Source organism: Protopterus annectens, chromosome 5.part0, assembly GCF_019279795.1.
Source record: "Protopterus annectens isolate FY-2018-M chromosome 5.part0, PAN1.0, whole genome shotgun sequence".
In the NCBI taxonomy this organism is placed as follows: Eukaryota; Metazoa; Chordata; order Ceratodontiformes; family Protopteridae; genus Protopterus; species Protopterus annectens.
Genome location: NC_056735.1, coordinates 598,414,561 through 598,429,609, shown reverse-complemented (window position 1 = coordinate 598,429,609; position 15,049 = coordinate 598,414,561).

Below are 15,049 nucleotides of genomic sequence, written 5' to 3'. Positions count from 1 at the left end.
CCAGATCAAGGTAGGCTGTATAAACCACCTTGCCTTCATCCACAGCTCTGGTAACTGACATAAAGAAGTCGACCAGGTTGAGCAGGCATGATCTACTTTTCACAAAATCAAACTGTATGGGATCCAGAGTTTGGAGAGTCCCTAGATCCTTTTTTATTAGGTTCATGATGATGCATTCCATAGCTTTGCATATCAGACTCATCAGGCTAATGGGGTGTTAATTCCCAGGGTCTGTAGTCACTCTTCCTTTGTGAAGAGGGATGACTGCAGCAGTGGGCCATTTTGCAGGGACAAAGCCTGGGTTGAGGCTGTGGTTGAACAGGGCACACAGGTGAGGTGCCAGTTCTCTCTGTAGTTCATGCAGAACATAGCCAGGGATATTGTCAGGTCCCATAGAAGCTGTATTATTGGCCTGGCCTTGGACAGTGCTGTTTTAATCTGTGCAACAGTAATACTGGGTGCTTGGCAATCTACTGGTATTGTGATTGGTCCTTTGGGGGGTGAGAGGGGTAAAGTTGGCACTGAATCTTTCAGCCAGTATACAGGCAATATCTGTTAGCTCGGTATAGGAGGTACCATTGTGCAGTAGCTCAGAGCAAATCTGGGTATTGTCATGGAGATTCTTTACATAACTATAGAAGGCCTTGTGGTTATCTTTACTATCTGATGCAATTCTGTTTTCATAGCTAGCTTTAGAGGATTTGATGAGGGATCTCAACCTTTTTGTTGAGGCTGATAAGGGAGTTTTTCCAGTCTTGGGACTTCACCTTACTCTGCATCAGTTTCCTCCTTCTGTTGTAGAGTTTGTTTATGGCAAGAGACCACCAGATTGGCGTCCTTTTTTTTGTAGGAGAGCATCTTGGTTCTATTGGGTATGGCAAGATCCATGCAGTTGTGTACATGTTCATACAGTGCATTGGTGTATGATTCTGCGGTCATGTAACTATTTTCCATTTGCACAGGTGCCGTGAAGTTAGCCAACTCTGTTTTTAGGAGCCCAAAGTTAGCTTTGGAGAAGTTTTTCATGGTGGTTACCTTTGTGGGGGGGGGGGGGTGATTAGTTTGTGGTTGGATATAACCAAGGAGGAGTTGACTATTGGTGTAGAGCAATGGTCGCCCATGTTAGTAATAACCAGGTCAAGGATGTTGCTACCTCTAGTGGGATAAGAACAAGCTGGTCCAGTGCATAGAAATTAATGAATTCCAGGAAACGCTGGGCAAGTGTATTGGTACATGAGTAATTTCCCAGTCAATGGAGGGGTAATTGAAGTTGCCCAGTATCAGTGTGTTAGGTTGGACCCTAATATTTTCCAGGGTGCTTAGGAATCTGGAGTGTGAGCCTTGGGACATGGTTGGGGACCTATAGCAGGCTATGACCTGAATTGGTGGTCTTACCCAATGTTAACTTCACCTGACATATCTTTGATGCATTATGTTGGGCTACCAGTCTGGAGGTGTGCGCATCCTGTATGAATATGGAAACACCACCACCTTTGGAGCTTTGGTCCATGTCCTGGGGACAAAAGGTGTGGAATGAGTTATAGCCTGGTAGTGCAGGGGTGCTTTCTGCTGCCTTGAACCAGGTCTCTGTTACAGCACAAATGTCGATGTACTCCATTTTAAGGAGTGCTTTGATCAAGTGCATTTTGAGATTTAGACTTCTAGCATTGAGCAGCATGACCCTTAGATTGCATTTGTTTGTAGCTGTTATCATGGTAATTTGGTCTTTGGAATGCCACCTAAAAAGGCACTATAGGGGTGGCAAGAGCCTTGGCCAGTATCTGGTAGCCCAGTGGTGACAGATGCAAACCATCTCTGGCAAAGCATTTAGGTCTGTAAATCATGTCAACCCAGGCAGAGAGATACTGGATCCCCTTAGAATGACACCAGAAACTTAACCAGTTGTTGAAATCAATAATTTTCTGCTTGTACTGTGGTATCATTCTGGGTGATGGTAGGATGTTGCTCAGGGCTAGTGTCATACCTGCCTGGGCTACATAATCCAAGAGCTCCTTCATGTCTCTTTTCATGTAGTCCAGGGAGGTAAGTCTCAGGTCATTCACGCCCACATGTACAATGACAGAGTCATATTTGTACCTGTTGTTGAGGGACCTGAGTGTGTGCATTATTTGGCAGATCCTGGCACCTGACAGGCAGTTGACTGTTACTTTCTCCTTATTCAACCTAGTGAGTGGGACATCAGTGTGCCTCATTATCGGGTCACCTATGACTAGTGTGTTGGACATACTGTTTTGCCTTAGGGGCTTTGGTTAAGTGGCACACTGCTTAGGAGAGTTATGTGTGTTGTGATTAGTGTTGTGTTGTGGTGGTTGAGTGTGTTTCTGACTTGGAGGTCTATGCTGTTTTGGTAGATTTCTATTGAGAGCGTCCATGAAGTTTGATGTGTGGTTTGTGTTTTTATGTGAAGGCAGTGTTGGTGTGTGTTCTGGAGGGCTATGCTTTCCATGTGGCATGGTGCAAGTGTTGACCTTTTCCACTTGACCAGCTATTCCAGTCTTGGCTGGAGAGTGTGTCACTTCCAATTTGGATATATAAGTGCATCTCTTGCAAGTCTGAGTGTTGGGAGGTAAGAGGAGATGGTTGTTAGTGTACATGAGGCAGTTGCTACATTGCCTCAGGATACTCAAGTTCACCAGATTACTAGGAGAAAGCACAGGGAACTGACTTTTAGACATGCCTGGAGGGGTGGCCATTAACAATACGTACTGGAGCTGTTTCCTTGTAGAATGTTTAGTGCTGGTAGCAGTTTTGTGTGCTACAATAATTGCTACAAGAAGTCTGGTAAAGTGCTATATCAATAAGCTAGTGAAAGTGCAGGAGAGGAGACAACTAGCAGACCTAAGGGAAAAATTGAGGAGCAGACTATTTGGCACTTCTCAGAAGCTTACAAACAGTCCTGGATACAGCAAATCTGTATCTGGACTAGACTAGTTACAGGAAAGGTGGGAAACAAGTGCAAACATGGGCTTTTAAACCAGAAAGTTGAAAGAGATGGAAAAACTGCCCAAATAGCCAATAAACTACAATTTCTGGGCCAGAAACCACTCCTCTTGTGGTATATAGGCTACCTAGTGCTTACAACTCTCACTGATAAGCTAGAAGGCTTCCCTCCAACACAAAAAGGCTTGGGGGGCTCAGAAGCTTACAAACAGTCCTGGACACAGCAAGTCTGTATCTGGACTGGACTAGTTATGGGAAAGGTGGGAAACAAGTCCAAATGTGAGCTTTTAAACCAGAAAGTTGAAAGAGATGGAAAAACTTCCCAAACAGCCAATAAACTACAATTTCTGGACCAGAAACCACTCATCTTGTGGTAGATAGACTATGTAGTGCTTACAACTCCCACTGATAAGTTAGAAGGCTTCCCTCCAACATAGAAAGGCTTGAGGTGCTCAGAAACTTACAGACAGTCCTGGATACAGCAAATCTGTATCTGGACTAGACTAGTTAGAGAAAAGGTGGGAAACAAACGCAAAAGTGGGCTTTTAAACCATATAGTCAAAAGATATGGAAAGAATACCCAAATAGCCAATAAACTATAATTTCTGGGCCAGAAACCACTCCTCTTGTGGTAGATAGTTTACCTAGTGCTTACCACTCCCACTGATAAGTTAGAAGGCTTCCCTCCAACACAGAAAAGCTTGAGGGGCACAGAAGCTTACAAACAGTCCTGGATGCAGCAAATCTGTATCTGGACTAGACTAGTTACAGGAAGGGCAGGAAAGAAACGCAAATTCGAGCTTTTAAACCAGAAAGTTGAAAGATATGGAAAGACTGCCCAAGCGGCCAATAAACTACAATTTCTGGGCCAGAAACCACTCCTCTTGGCGTAGATAGGCTACCTAGTGCTTACCACTCCCACTGATAAGCTAGAAGACTTCCCTCCAACACAGAAAGGCTTGGGGGGCTCAGACACTTACAAACTGTCCTGGATACATAAATCTGCATCTGGACTAGACTAGTTAGAGGAAAGGCGGAAACAAACACAAAAGTGGGCTTTTAAACCATAAAGTTGAAAGAGATGGAAAGATTGCCCAAACAGCCAATAAACTACAATTGTTGTGCCAGAAACCTCTCCTCTTGTGGTAGATAGGCTACCTAGTGCTTACTACTCCCACTGATAAGCTAGAAGGCTTCCTCCAACACAGAAGCTTACAAATAGTCCTGGAAAAAGCAAAGCAGCTAAAACAGCACTAAAAACAATTCAAGTGCAGTGCAAGGTAGCACACATGAGTGTGTAGCAATATTAAAGCAAATACAGTTTAAATAAATGCAATTTATTCAAACTGTATTCTGAACTGAATTCAATTATTGTTTTATTCAACTCTGAACAGTTAAAAAGTGCCAAAAATATACTTATCGGTTCCATATTTCCAGATTGTTTGAGAAGCATACTCAATCAGAACACAAAAAGATTCTAGCAACGTTTTTTTTTTTTTATTTTTTTTTTTAGTAAAGTGGAAAGGGAGAAAGGAGTAACAGAAGATAATTCAATGTTAAGAACCTAAGTGGGTTGGCCTTCTCAAATGTTCTCTCTGTATTAGGTAGTGTGAAGGGTGCCAGCCTAGGTAGATAGAAGTTTGTAGATAATTCTGTGATTTGTAAATATTAATGTAAGCCACATACTTGTTCTCTTAAATGTAAGAAAATTATGGTAAATATTGAACTTTAAAAATGTAGCCACATTGCACTCTGCTGGAGGAAAGCTGATAAGTCAAGCATTGTATAATTGTTTGATCTCAAAACTCAGAGCCGAGATGTCTGAATGAAGGAATTCTTCCTATTGTTTTGAGACCAGAGTTAATGGGTAGAATTTACATGTATAATGTATTTTATTACTCTGGCTTCCTGACTAGGTGCAAGATTAAAAGGGCTGTTACACTCTGAGTTTCTGTTAGCCTGGGAAACAGAGAATAATGCTGTAATCTGAAATGAATCAGTGGTACTGTGTTATCAATTTAAGGACAGAGAGAGAGAGAGAATCAGAGCATTTTGCATTTGTTTTCAGAACTGACATCACCATCACTGCCTTGCTCAAAATGTAACTTTATTTTAAAACTGTGTTTGCTCTTAGATATAGATAAGAACTAGGAAGTCTAGTCCAGCTGTTTTCTGTATTGATGTCAGAACTTTTCTACTGTATTATTTTAAGCATTTCTCTGTGATCTCTGAACTCTTGACTAGCACTGTGTAGTAAGAATATTGTCTTGTGTTCTTATTACTTATTATTTAATATTTTTAAACCTTTCAACTGTGGCTGTTTTATATAGAGATAATTTAACTCTAGAGTACATTGCATGTATATAGTGACACTGTACAAAACACTCCAAATAAGCCTTGCTGTTCGTCACACTTGCCATTTGGATAATAATATTGCACAGTAATAATTTAACCCCCTTTGATAAGGGCGTTAATAGATGATATTAGTGGTTGGTGGCAAGTGGTACTACCGTATAGTCTGTACAGAAGAGGCATAGCTGGATAACCTGTGTCAGCCTTCCCCAGGAGTGTCTGTGTGTTTGTATATAACTCATATTTCAAAGTGAGTGTGTGTCAGCTACTTGGGCAGGGACACGCAGCACTGGTTGGACAGAGAGGGTGCTGGAGGTTTTATCTTGACCACTAGGTTGAGATATGGACCCTATAGCTGCACCATTCGGGAGTCTTATTGGGGATCTGGAGAGAAGGGTAGAAACCAGCCCCAGCCCGACTGTGATCTGTGTGTGCTGTTAAGGGAAAATTATTTATTTTATTTATTTTACATTTGTTTACTGGCATTGTCTGACTGGACACAGGTCCATTTACAGCAGAGGCCCGGGGAGAAAAGCTCCATAATTAGATTAACATCAACATGGTAATACAAATAATCATATGACAGTGATAATTGAAGTAAGTACAGACATAAAAAATCTCATACAATCCAGTCTAAACAATAAACAATACAGCAGCAGTAAATGAGTAAATTTACAACAGTAGAGAGTCTCATACATCAAAGCTTTAACATTGATTAGTGAGATAAGATAAAAGAATAAAAATCTTATGATTAGACATGGCATATTATGCCACTTCAAGTTGACAGTAAGATACCTAACTGTAATTATACTTTACTGTGTGTGTATTTGTTATCCTTCCCACTGTGGGTGCCCCTCACTGGTGTTAGTGGTGAGGATTAAGGCTCCTTGATTGCTGCGCCAGTACATGGGCATCACAGGTAGAATTAAGTAATGACACTAGACTGGGAGGAGTGTCCCAGATCAAATTTACAGTAGGGGTAGAAAACTGCAAAGCCACCAAGTATAAGAACAAGACACCAATAGGGAGAGTGGGTGGGAACCTATTACAGCTACTAGCTACAGTATTTTAGGCAGAAAAAATACAGAAATGTTTATCAAGCAAATAAATAACAGCACTACAGTTTGGTTAACTATTAGTAAAACAGAAAACAAAATGCAGACACCAAGAAAAGCAATCTCAAGCAAATTAGTAAATGCAGGAGTTTTGTTAACTAAATCAAAATGCAGACACCAAGAAAAGCCACCTAGGTGACTGTCTTGTCACCACTGCTCTTTTGTCTTACCCTTAACCCATTAAGCTGTCTACTTAACAGGTCAGGTCATGTTTACAATTTGGATCCCAGAAAACAACAAAGTGTAAAGACTTCTCATCTTCTTTTTGTAGATGATTTAAAACTATATAGTTCATCAGATAATGAACTGAAAGCACAACTGCAAGTGGTCAATTTTTTTTCAGATGTCATTTGGTCTTGATAGATGTGTAAAAACAATCTTTAAAGCAGGAAAGCTATAGCACCAAGAAAATATCAGTTTGGGACAGGAATGCGATATAACAGAACTTGAGCAAGAGGGAGTGTATTACTATTTAGGAGTTTATGAATGATCAACAATAAAACATGAGCAAATGAGAATAAAACATAGTAAGGAATATTTTAGAAGACTAAAATGAATACTTAAAACAGTGTTGACATCTAGGAACAAAGTCCAAGTTATAAACCAATTTGCTCTTCATGTCAAATTTACAGTTTTGGAATGATTGACTGGACCCAAAAAGTGTTGGATAGGTTGGACAGGAAAGCAAGAAAGATGCTTCATGCTCATCAAATTATTTATAAAAATTAGTGCATACCAAAGTTATATATTCCCCATTCCGAAGGAAGTATGGGCCTACTTGAAATTGATTACATGTATATATCTGCAATTGTAGCACTACATACATATCTGCTGACCTCACAAGACCCAAATATAGTGAAAGTTTTGAAACATGAGGAGAAGAAATCTAAGATGACTTCCCTTCTTAGTCTAGCAGAAGCACATCAGCATCAAGTGGGAATGGATACCAAACCAGAAGTAGATAAAAATCATGCAGCAACTGAATGGGCCAAAAAACAAAAGATAGAATATAAGGGGAAGAATCAGATGAGAAGACAAGAAATGCGGAAAATGCATAAATGTAGTTGGAAGTACAGAAAACTCCTGGTAGAACCTCAGGTTGATCAGGATCGAATGCAGGAATGGTTAAAGAGAGGCAAATTTAAACCAAAAGATGAAAGGTTAATATTGGCGGTCCAAGACAGTGGGCTACGTACATATTGGTTTACAAAGTCCATTGAACAAGTGTGAGAAACAGACAAATGTATGTTTTTTAAAGCAGAATTGGAAACAGTTGCACACCTTGTTGCTGGTTGTGATATACTAATGGCAGAAATGACTGTATACTGAAAGGTATAATAATGTGGCAAGACTGTTACACCGGGGATTGTGCAAACATTATGATATTGTAGCTGAAAAACACTGGAAACATGAGCCACAAAACATCATAGAAAATGATGAAGTCTACATCACATGGGATCACCAATTACCAATAGTTCAAAAGATAGATGCGAAGAAATCAGATATAGTGGTCAATGAAAAAAAGACAAAAGTAGCATTACAAGTCTTATAAAAACGAATTTACAATCGTACATAGATATGTTACTGATATATATAACTCTGTACAATTTGCCGAAGGAGTCATTACTCAGCACACTGCAGGTTCTGTGAAGACCTTTTCTGGTTAATATCAAATATTGAAAAATACTAATTTCTTGAACTTTAATCATATTTTCACTTAGGAAAGGGGTCCATTCCCGTCATGATATTTGAAACCCAAAAGACTTGGAGAAATTAAAAAATAGAAAGATTCTATAGGAATGAGAAGTGTACTAATCGGTTCGCTGAGTGAGCAGCAGATGCATAGGTCAGACTACCAAATTACATTAAAGCAAGTAAGTACTAGTTTAGATATTTTTAAGAACAGCCTGGGCACTTATTATAGGAACAAGAATTTTGGTATAGTGGCAGGCTAGAAGGGTATTATTTCACATTGAATAACACTCTGGCACCTTGGCACAGCCTTCCTGGAGTTACAAAATATTCAACACCATACATCTATATATATATATATATATATATATATATATATATATATATATATATATATATATTCAATGAAATACAGTTAATTAAACAATCATCTAATCAATTATCCATCAATTAAAAAGATAATATATACATTTTAAAGAAACATCCTCCAGTTACTTTCATTATTTAAACCTTCTGAAGGTAGTGTATTAAATTTTTAAATATATAAAGTTTATTTGTACAATAATTTGTTTTTTATTAAACCTTCATCTGTTTCTGAAATATTTTCCAAATTGTAGGCTTTTAACAGTGAAAAATCACTATTGTGACAAGTATAAAAATGTAAAGCTAAAGGGCTCATAGCATTATTATTTTTTATATCCCTGATATGTTCTTGTAGCCGTAGCTTAAATATTCTTTTAGTCTCCCTATATAAAACAAATTACAGGGGCAAGATAATGCATATATCACTGATATAGTCATACATGAAAAAACAGAAGTGGAGCAGAATTTTACACCATTAATTCTTCCAAAGCATTTAATGATATTTGGGCAGACTGAACACCATCCACAAAGGAAGGTACCACATTCAGAAAATTGTAGATTTAACTCTTCACCTGGTGAAACAAAACCATTGTGTACCACCATGTCTTTGACATTTCTACTTCTTTTTAAATGAAATATTAGGAGTTCTACAAAGACTTTTTACACCTTCCATATTAATTAAATAGGGCCAATAATATCTAATAACATCAATAATTCTGTCACTTAAGATGTTATATATAGTAACAAAATAAACTTTTCTACACTCCTGAACTATATTAAATTCTCTATTATTATTTCTCTTATTCACTAAAGGCCTATTATGAAGTGAATTTATATCAATTAGTTTATAAAGTGCATCTAAAATAACCTTTCCATCATACCCCCTTTGCTTAACGTTAATACATGTTTTTACTATTTCCTTTTCTAAACCCATTTCATCATTACACAATCTACTTACTCTCAATAATTCATTATAAGGTAATGCTTTAAAAGTATGTGGTAGATGGCAACTATTACTGTCCAAGATATTATAATCTCCAATTCCTTTTCTATGTATATTAGTTATTATATAATTCCTAATAGTCAAAGTGACATCTAGACAGTTAACTGTTCTTCCTATCTGTATGCCATCAACTTTTACCTGAAAACGATTTACATTTAAATCATTAATAAACTGAGAGGCTATTTTAGCACCCCCTTTACATACAAAAATCAAATTGTCTATATATCTACAATATAAAACAACATAACTATTAAAAAATGTAATCTATACAAAAACTCAACTTCAAAAAGGCCCATAAACAGGTTAGCATACATGGGTGCAAAAGCTGCACCCATGGCAATACCCTGTAGTTGATAGTAAATGAGCTTATTAAATTAAAAAAAATATATATTTGTTAAACAAAAATTTAATAATTACATCACATAATTGCTAACAGGCCTATCACCCAGGAAAAACCTAACAGCTTCCATACCTAACTTGTGAGTGATACTTCTATAGAGATTTTTTACATCTATAACTATTCAATATTATACCATGAGCCCCCCAAAACGTGCCCGTTGTAAATCGAGTTATACTAATGGAAAAAGGTCCGGTCGCCCGGACTTTTTTCCATTAGTATAACTCATTTTTTTAAAACACTGTCTCACCTATGTTAAATGGGTTTAACATAGCGAGACAGCTTTAAAATAAGCAACGGAGATCTCCGTTGCTTATTTTAAAGCTGTCTCGCTATGTTAAACCCATTTAACATAGCGAGACAGTGTTTTAAAAAAAAGCAACGGAGAAAGCAAGATCTCCGTTGCTTTTTTTTAGTGTCTCACTATGTTAAATGAGTTTAACATAGCGAGACAGTTTTAAAATAAGCAACGGAGATGTCCGTTGCTTATTTTAAAACTGTCTCGCTATGTTAAACTCATTTAACATAGAGAGACACTAAAAAAAAGCAACGGAGATCTTGCTTTCTCCGTTTTGCTCAACTCTGATGTACTGCAGGCGCCGCAGTACATCAGAACTGCCGCGGATGCCAGACATCTGCGGAAGGGCAGTAAACAGGCATTATACTATGCCATTATTTAAGAAAAGTAATAGTTTCTTTTCTTAAATAATGTCATGGTATAATAGCAATAACCCACGCCTGGGTGTGGGTAATGCTAAATTTACCCACGGTTGGCTTTGTTTGGTCCTTCGGGCTTCGCCCTCGGGACCAAACCACGCCAACCGTGAGTAAATTTAGCATTACCCACACCCAGGCGTGGGTTATTGCTATAATGTTCTTCATCACATTTAGCATTCTTTATTTTATCCAAAAAAATGGAAAGTATCTTTGATGTAAGAATTTAGCTTAAATACATAGTTCAAAAGGTAGAAGTGTAAAAAAATTCCCATATTGTGAAGAAAATAATCCTGTGCTGCTACTATAGGTCTACCTGGGGGGGGGGGGCAGACAATAGAACTTGGCCACTGAACTTCCTTCTATATTGAATTTATATTGGACATCTTGTTTTGTAAAATAGCCATATCTTAGACCTTTAGCTACTAGTTCTTTAAAGTTCATTGTAGCTTGATAAAAAAATCAATATTTACTGCCCTATATACTTGGCCATCAGATAAATGGTCCATATACATTTTCAGGTATTGCTTCCAGTGCATAACAACAATGTTGCTATCTTTATCTGAAGGTTTTCTAATTATGTCTGATCTTTTACATAAATTTAATAAAGACTGCCATTCATTGTTACTCATATTATACAAAATATTTTTTCTTCTCAGAAGAAAAATCATTCAGAATTTTCTCTAGTGCAAAATAATTGATTAAATGATTGTTTAATTAATTGTATTTAATTGAATATATATATATATATATATATATATATATATATATATATATATATATATATATATATGGTGTTGAATATTTTGTAACTCCAGGAAGGCTGTGCCAAGGCGCCAGAGTGTTATTCAGTGTGAATAAATTATTGTGGCATCTTTTCTGCTGGCTTTGTAGTCCGGTGTGTTTTCTATTGCTGCTTGGTGGTTTTATAGAAGGGTATTAATTTCTGTGCTTGAAATATTTGTATGTATGTATGTATATATCTTTTCTTCGTCCCCTTTCCCACCTTTCAATGAAACAGTCAGGGTCTCCACTTAAGGACACCACTATAGGCAATACATAAAACACTTTTATATTTTTTAAAATTCATTATAAATAGCTGCACTGGGTGTCGCTTGCCTTAACTGCCTGTCAATACCTTTAGCGGGCTTGTACACAACTGTACTCATCCATAGTATCCAAAAAAGTCCAAAGTCAATCAATACTTTACATTTTAATGTACCAATTTCCATGTAACTAAACCACTATTTTTAATATTTTAAACATTTTACAAAATTTGGCATTCCGTCACTCTAGCTTTCATGCTGCTGTAGTCATTATAAATAACTTGTACTAGGCATATTTGTGTACAGGCATAGCAGTGCTATTTGCAGATGATCATGCACAAATATGAATTCCAGGACTATGAATAACAATCTATATCTTTGTCAGTTATGGCATATGCTTGTGTTTTATAAAGTTAATCTTTCTGAAGTCTGAAAAAGATTCTGATTTTTTTTTCCTGTGGTATAGTTAAAGCTCCATGTGATAGGTTATGAGATCCTGTGCAATTAGACTTAGGCAGCTGTGGAATAGTACTTGTGATATTACTCAGTAAACCACGCACATATCAGTCTTTGCACAAACCTTACACTAAAATGAATACAGCTTTTGGGATGATTCAGATTCTTACACTGGTAATGGTGTACTGATTGCACTAATGAACCAGGTTATATGTTTAAAAAGGCTTTCTAACTTCTGACTGAGTGTCGGGACATTGAATAGCAGATCAGCGAGCATATCATGTCAAATGTCCTCCTCAATGAACAACCATGATATCCGTGAGAGAACATTGATAGTAGCCTCTTAACATCTATCCAGTGGCACCAAAGAGTCTTCACACATATAGGTTAAGTAAGGTGTTTGCAGCTACTGCTAGCAATCAGTTCTTTGGCGTAGGTGATCCTGTAACAAACTGAAGATGTCTGTGTCAGCAGTTTGATTCCTCCAAAGCTCAACAGTGATTTTTTTTTAAATTTTGCCAGTAAATTGAGCCATTCGATAAAATGATAGCAGTGATAGCAGTGCCATCTCAGCACTTTGACTTTGTGCTTCCTTGGATGTGAACTTTGTTTGCTGATGAAGGGCTTCTGTGTTGCTTGTAGTTTGTTTCTTTAGGTATCTGCTAATTCATTCTTTAGCTGCTGCCATTACTATTTATTGAATTATGGTTTTGCTTATGTTTGGTGGTTGGGAAGCATGTTTCTTGCTATTGATGAGTAGTGTGTTTTGTTTGTGTTTCTCACTGTGCATATGCTTAAATGATATTCCACTGCCATTATCTTGGCTGTTCATTGAGGAAGTTGTTTGACATTACTATATATGATTGCTGATCTGCAGTTCGATGTCCTGGAACTTTATTAGAAGTTAGGTTGCCATTTAAAAATGAAGAGATCACAAGTTATGTCCAGTTTATATAACTTGCTTTCATTATAATCAACTCAAACTTTTCAATGTTAATCTTACTGCATTTATTGGTACTGGAATCCAGGCAACTACAAAGGTTGTAATGAGTTCATACAATAGTTACCGCCTCTGACTTTTTAGAAAACATCTGCTTGACTGAGAGAAGAGACACTTGTAGAACTAATCAAAAGGGATAAAACTGGGAAACACTAAGCCTTCATTTTGAATGAAGAATGTGTTTACTTTTTAATTAATTTATTGCATTTTTACTACGGGGTGACTATACTTTACCAATACAATTGTTGAAGATAACCAATACACCGAGTTCTCATTAATTAATTGATTGACACCAGGATTCATGCTTTTTAATCCAGATAACTGAAGGTCACAAGCTTATATTTCTCTTGAGGAAGAAGAGGGTTATCTATATTTTTCTTATAGGGGTCTAGTTTGACCTTGCAGATGATCAGGTGTGAAACATAAAGAGTTGTTACACAAATTTTGAAGTGAAAGCATATGATTTGTTCTCATTCAGAAAAATAGCTATATTGCGTCTGACAATGCATGTAATACTATAACATAATTTCAGTATTTGGACAGAAATACGTACATATTTACAAAGCATCTGAATTATTTCCATGCAAATATAAAGCTGTATATTTGGTATATATGTGTGAGGCTGACCTTTTGAGATGTTTCCCTCACATATGTTTGTATATATTTTCACTTTCTATAGGCCCAAGTGTATTAGTGACTCGTACTCCATACACTTCTACATTTATTTTAGAAAGTTAGGTTACATCAGCGGACTCTGGTAGTTGCAAAAACTGCTGTTTCACCCGTGCTTGAAATCATAGCTTCAAATTCATCTCGTTTGCTTCTTATATAACCATACCAAAACACATTTCTATTTTATTTTTGGGAATATATGGTTAAAGAAAACATTAAGAAACCCACAATCACACACCTTTCAGTGTGAAAATGCTTTAAAAATCAGGAACAGTATTATTTTCTTTCTTTTTCAGGACTTCATTTAAAAACATATTTATTTGGACATAATGCAAATTTTTTTTATCTTAAGTTAGTTTTCAGGTAACATATCAGGTGGGATGGCAAGGTATTATAATAGCTTCCAGGAAATGGATCAGTTAAAAAGAAAAATGCTAGAAAACATACCTATGATACTCTGTGGATGGTTCCACTACAAGTGGTCAGCTGAAATGCCCTAAATGCCAGCAGCCTGATGAAAACAAAAGTCAAACAACATAATGTTGATCACTGCCTTCCATAGGAAATCATTATCAGTGCATGGCATCAATGCTTCACCTTTTTTTGGAGATTTCTATTTTTTTTAGAGTTGGTGTATGTCTATATATATGACAATGCATGACAATGCATGTAATACTATAACATAATTTCAGTATTTGTACAGAAATACGTACATATTTACAAAGCATCTGAATTATTTCCATGCAAATATAAAGCTGTATATTTGGTATATATTTGTGAAACTGACCTTTTGAGATGTTTCCCTCACATATGTTTGTATATATTTTCACTTTCTATAGGCCCAAGTGTATTAGTGACTCATACTCCATACACTTCTACATTTATTTTAGAAAAGGTTACATCAGAGGTCTCTGGTAGTTGTAAAAACTGCTGCTTCACCCGTGCTTGAAATCATAGCTTCAAATTCATCTCGTTTGCTTCTTATATAACCATACCAAAACACATTTCTATTTTATTTTTGGGAATATATGGTTAAAGAAAGCATTAAGAAACTCACAATCACACACCTTTCAGTGTGAAAATGCTTTAAAAATCAGGAACAGTATTATTTTCTTTCTTTTTCAGGACTTCATTTAAAAACATATTTATTTGGACATAATGCAAATTTTTTTTATCTTAAGTTAGTTTTCAGGTAACATATCAGATGGGATGGCAAGGTATTGTAATAGTTTCCTGGAAATGGATCAGTTAAAAAGAAAAATGCTAGAAAACATACCT